Below are 5,637 nucleotides of genomic sequence, written 5' to 3'. Positions count from 1 at the left end.
AACAAGAAATATACTCATTACCTTAATTGCCTAACTGTAGCCCCTCTGTACATCACCTTTACAATAAAAGTAAATTAAAAGAATAGGGATGGTCATTATTATTAGTATTTTCTTGACTGTGTGGCTTGAACTCAGGGCCTAAGCACTATCCTGAGCTCTTTTGCACAAGGCTAGTGTTCTATCACTTTAAGCCATAGATTCACTTCTGGTTTGTAGTGGTTAATTGGATAAGAGTCTCACAGGAACTTTTCTACCCAGGCTGGCTTTAACTATGATCTATATATTATGATTCTATATGTCTATCTATCATCTATCTATCTATCTATCTATCTATCTATCTATTTATCTATAATATTATAAATTACCATGAGGGGCTAGTCATTTTTACTGAACATTTACTTAACCCTTAGATAGTGGCTCTACTTTTAGTTCTATAACAGTCTCATGGCAAGTATAATTGCCTCGTGTGTGTGTGTGTGTGTGTGTGTGTGTGTGTGTGTGTGTGTGTATCCATCCTAGGGCTTCAGCTCAGGGCCTCAGCAGTGTCCCTGAGCTTTTTTTGCTCAGAGTTAGCCCTCTAGTACTTGAGATACAGCTCCACTTCTGGATTGTCTCTCTCTCACTCTCCCTCTCATGTGTGTGTGTGAGTGTGTGTGTGAGTGTGTGTGTGTGATTATTGGCTATAAAAGTGTCATGGACTTTCTTGCTAGGATTACAGCCATGAATGCCCAGCTTCAGAGTTTTATTTAAGTGCATGATGAAACCAGTCCAACCTGCATTGCTTTTGTTCCACGAGTGGAATAGATAAAAAGAATATAACTAACTGGCCGTGTGAGTGCTCAGTAGAACCAGTGGACGCTACACTCTGCCCAGTAGAAGGCTGCAGAAGGCTGTGTAGGCTGCAGCAGGTGGAGTGACTGGCTGGCCGCCCCTGTTTTCCCAGTGGCCCCGCCCATGGTGCCTGGCCAATCTTTTCTGAAAGTAGGACACTCCACCAATGGCCTTCCTCTTCCTTCCTCATGTGCTCACAAGCCCGCACATTCTACACTCTACACACCAGACACAACAGCCCTTAGCTTACACAAACATGACAGCACACTCAGAAGACATACAAACCAACTTGCAAAGGAGTCAAAGTAAAAACATTTGGACTTTACAAGATGTTTAGCTTGATGATAAGGTTAGAAACTGGGGGAAATGGTGTCCAGGAAAGACTTACAGGAGATGCTAGGGATGTTCCCTAAGGTGTTGAGAAGGAGCTGGTGGATGGAGGGAGGGCTTGATCTCCAGGCAGGCTGGCCTAACTGCAGTGAGCATGAGTGTCAACAGCTGGGTTGGAAGAGGAAAAAGATGACACACTCAGAGCAGAAGTGTTCAGGGAACATGGTTTGATATTGGTCCCAGAGCAGCTGGATTCTGGAAGCTTCTGAGAAAATTAACACAATGAAATGAATCATTGAAAAGAAAGTGGAGCTGGGCTCTGGTGGCTCATGGCTGTGATCCTAGGCATTCAGGAGGCTGAGATCTGATGATTGACATTTGAAGCCAGCCTGGACAGACAAATGCTAGAGACTTTTAATCTGCAATTAACCAACAAAAAGCCAGAAGTGGAGCTGTGGCTCAAATGGTAGAGCACCAGACTTGACTGAAAAACCAAAGGCATAGTACCCAGGCCCTGAGTTCCATCCCTAGTAGCATCGTCTTCTGCATATTCACACATGCAAAACAAGAAAAAGAATAGAATAAAGAAATAATGAAAAGGAAAAAGAGAAGAAAACAGAGATTAAACTTCGAAATACTTTAACATCCAAACTCTATTTTTGAACAATCCTCAAAGTAAGAGCAAAAATATTAAAACATACAAATGTTCATACTGCACCATTGAATGCCAAGCGTGTTTTTAACTCTCTGTTTTTGGACCTCTCTATATAAATTTTTCTGCCTAAAACTAGTTTTTATGTGGCCAGTTTCTCTTAACACTTTCCCTGTTGCTATATATTCTCTTCATAGTTGCACTTTTTATTTATGCTGCTTGATTTATCACTTGTATACTTTGGGCGACTCAATCTGAGACAATTTTCTCATCTTCGAAAATGGAGGTAATTGCAGGGCACGGATGGATTTTGACTGATATCAGCCTGGGAAGGAAGTCTATGACACTCTTATTTCCAGTCTCTCTCTCTCTCTCTCTCTCTCTCTCTCTCTCTCTCTCTCTCTCTCTCTCTTTCTCTCTCTCTCACTCTCCACACACACACACACACACACACACACTAAGACAGATATAGAGCTGAGATTCAAGTAGCAGAGTGCTGGCTTTGAGCAAAAAAGTAAAAAGTTCTGGGACAGCACCCAGGCCCTGAGTTCAAGACCCAGGACTGGTACAAAAAAAAGTCTGAAACTTGGTAGAGAGGGACGATACTGTCACCTAAGTTTTCTCCCTTAGCTGAAGGGTCTATAAAATAACTAGTGGGCCAATGCAGTCCTAATATTCAATGTGCACATGTGAAAGTGGAACTGGGTATCTCAAGGAGATGGGTGGGGTTGAGAGACATGAAGGAGAACGATGGAAGAGGCGACTGATCAGAATGCGTGTACTCAAGCACTGATACATTGAATTGAACCTCCTTTGTACAACTACTTAATGATACTTTAAAAATAAAAACAAAAGCAGTTCTTGAAAAGCAAATAAATCTACCACTCCTGGGCTGGAAGTGTAGCTCAGTGGTAGAGTGCTTCATCCTCAGATTCTAGCATGCTGGAGGCCCTGAGTTCATATCCTCTTCAGGGAGAAATCACACCCACACCCCCAACTCTCCCACCTGAACTTGGAGGACTTAAGTCTTCAGTGAGGGTGAGGGTGGGGGTGCGGTGGGATGGCGGAAAGTTGGGTGTGTTGGGGTGAGACTAGAGCTGGATCAGAAGCTGGACATCACCTCTTTTTCAAGCTCTCTGCCAGCACACGCAGTAGCTACATTTTAATTTTTTTTTTTTTTTTGGCCAGTCCTTGGGCTTGGACTCAAGGCCTGAGCACAGTCCCTAGCTTCTTCTTGCTCAAGGCTAGCACTCTGCCACTTGAGTCACAGCACCACTTCTGGCCTTTTTCTGTATATGTGGTGCTGGGGAATCAAACCCAGGGCCTCATGTATATGAGGCAGGCGCTCTTGCCACTAGGCCATATCCCCAGCCCGACATTTTAATTTTAGTTTTTCCAGGGAGTTGGGAAGCCCCGTGGTGAGTGTGGGGCCGAAGTGCTGAGCACCAGCGGGACAGAGCCAGGTGGAGGACGTTGCCATTTACATACTCCAACACCTGGGTCTGCTACTTGGGCTAGAGGGACAACTGTGATGTCCGGAAACCACCAGCATCCGCTGTCTTCTGGACCTGCCAGGAGGGAGGCGGGAATGAAATTCCTCCTGGATTTCCTAAGCAGTTCGATTCCCTCCTCATCGGAGTGTACCCCAGGCCCGGTCGCCCCCGGCACCCTCCCAGGAGTGCTCTCCAGCCCCCCCCCCAGCTCTGTCTGGGGCCGGCGGGGGGTGGGGCGACGCAGCAAGCCCTGCCCTCGTGCGGGCCGACTGCTTGGGCCCTGTCCACTTCCCCACCCTTGGACTGCAGGCTGCCAGGGGATCTTCGTGCCTGGCTGGGCAGCACGGGAAAGGTCCCACTTTTTCTTGTCTTCTTTTTTTCTTTCCTCCATTGTATAACAGGTTTCCCGAGAGGGGTGCCCAAGGGAGACTGAAGCTCAGCAGAGGAACCTGGGAAGGGCGCCCTATGCCCCTTGCCGATCTTCCCCAAGCAGTGTCCCCTCCTACTTGCTCACCTGTGGGGTGCAGGGCCCGAGCCCATGCGCCCTGGAAGCCGCGAACCTCTTGGTGGCCAGCGCAGTTCCCCTGGGACCTGAGACCTACAATGGTAGCACGGGGCCTGGCGGGGTCATGGGGTCGAGCCTGGGTGACACCGTCCTCCCTGGCCGGGAGCCCCCATACTCTGTCTTCACCGTGCTGGTGGTAACGCTGCTGGCACTGCTGATCGCTGCCACTTTCTTGTGGAATCTGCTGGTACTGGTCACCATCCTGCGCATCTGCACCTTCCATCGCGTGCCGCACAACCTCCTGGGCTCGATGGCCATCTCGGATGCGCTAGTGGCAGCCGTGGTGATGCCACTGAGTCTGGTGAATAAGCTGTTGGCGGGGAGGCAGTGGCGTCTGGGCCGAAGCCTGTGTCACATGTGGATCTCTCTCGACGTGCTGTGCTGCACTGCCAGCATCTGGAACGTGGCGGCCATCGCCCTGGACCGGTACTGGATCATCAGGCGCCACCTGCAGTAATCACTGAGCGCCCTCTGCCGCGCCTGGGCGCTCATGATCGCGCTCACCTGGGCCCTGGTGGCGCTCATGGCCCTCGCCCCACTGCTCTTCGGCTGGGGCGAGGTGCAAGATGCGGGGCGCCAGCTGTGCCAGGTGAGCCAGGAACCCTCAGACGCTGTCTTGTCCACCGGCGGCGCCCTTTACCTGCCGCTTGGCGTCGTGTTGTTCGTCTACTGGAAGATCGCCAAGGCGGCCAAATTTCTTTTCGGTTGCCGCCGCAGCCGGGCTGTGCTGCCATTTCCCGCCACCATGCAGGTGAGGGTTCAGATGTGTTCCTGGGGGAATCTGGGTCGCTGGGGAAGTGGGAGGTTTGGGGAAAGGGAGAGGGGGCTGACGCTTGCGCGCGGGCTAGGACCAGTGGCCAATGCAGCTGGAGCACCAGAAGAATTTTCCATCTGCTCTTGCGAGGAACTCCTGGAGCCACCTGTCAATTGCGCGTCTGGTGTGCCCCCACGAAGGTCGCCATCCGCGCGTCATGGACTAGGTTTCACCACTCTCACGCGAGTACTGAACCCCAGTCGGTGTTGTTTGCAGGTGCAGCCTCCCTTCACAGGGGTGGGATCGCTGCATTCTCTGTGCTTTCCTTGCCTGTCGAAGTTGTGTTCAAATCAGGCTAGGAAACACTAGCTTCTCGGGTCTGTCTTGACTTGCAGGGCTGTGATTGGCTAGAATTAGACTTGATATAATAGAGGAAATTCCTCTCACCTGTACTAGTTTGTTTCCATAGGACACTATTCCATCCCCTGCAGTCTAGTGACGCCTCAGCAATCAACTACCTGCCTCTTCCCTGGTCAAAGGGAAAAGTGAAGATAAAAAAAAAAAAAAAAAAAAAAAAAACAAGCGTCACTGGGTGTTGGCGCCTTACTCCTGTAATCCTACTACTTGAGAGGCTGAGATCTGAGGACCGTGGTTCAAAGCCAGCCAGAAAGCCAGCCCAGCAGGAAAGTCCACAAGACTCTTATGTCCAGTTAACTATAAAAAAATATGTCAGAATGGAGCTGTGGTTCAAGCGGTAGAGTGCTGGTCTCAAGCACAAGGCTCACGACAGTGCCCAGGCCCTGAGTTCATCCCCTCTCTCCTATCCATGTGCCACTTTCCCTTGGTTATCTCAATGGTAAGGATATCCTCTAGTTGTTTTGGGAGGAAGCAAAAGAATGGATTGCAATCCCAGCTTGGGCATCTGTTGCTTACTTTATCTGTGCTTTATTTCTTATTTAAACAACTGTATTCCTACTTCATACAGCCCTTGGTGAAGATTCCAGGAGGTTAG

The 5,637-nt window shown here is 49.5% G+C and overlaps 1 pseudogene; it reads left to right on the top strand.

Annotated features, from left to right (window-relative positions):
- The first annotated feature begins 2,093 nt into the window (after positions 1–2,093).
- LOC125357903 lies at positions 2,094–5,320 on the top strand (annotated as a pseudogene).
- Positions 5,321–5,637: the final 317 nt, after the last annotated feature.

This window comes from Perognathus longimembris, chromosome 10 (genome assembly GCF_023159225.1).
Source record: "Perognathus longimembris pacificus isolate PPM17 chromosome 10, ASM2315922v1, whole genome shotgun sequence".
Taxonomy (NCBI): domain Eukaryota; kingdom Metazoa; phylum Chordata; class Mammalia; order Rodentia; family Heteromyidae; genus Perognathus; species Perognathus longimembris.
Note: the sequence above shows the minus strand (reverse complement) of the source record. Positions and strands in the feature narration are given on the sequence as shown.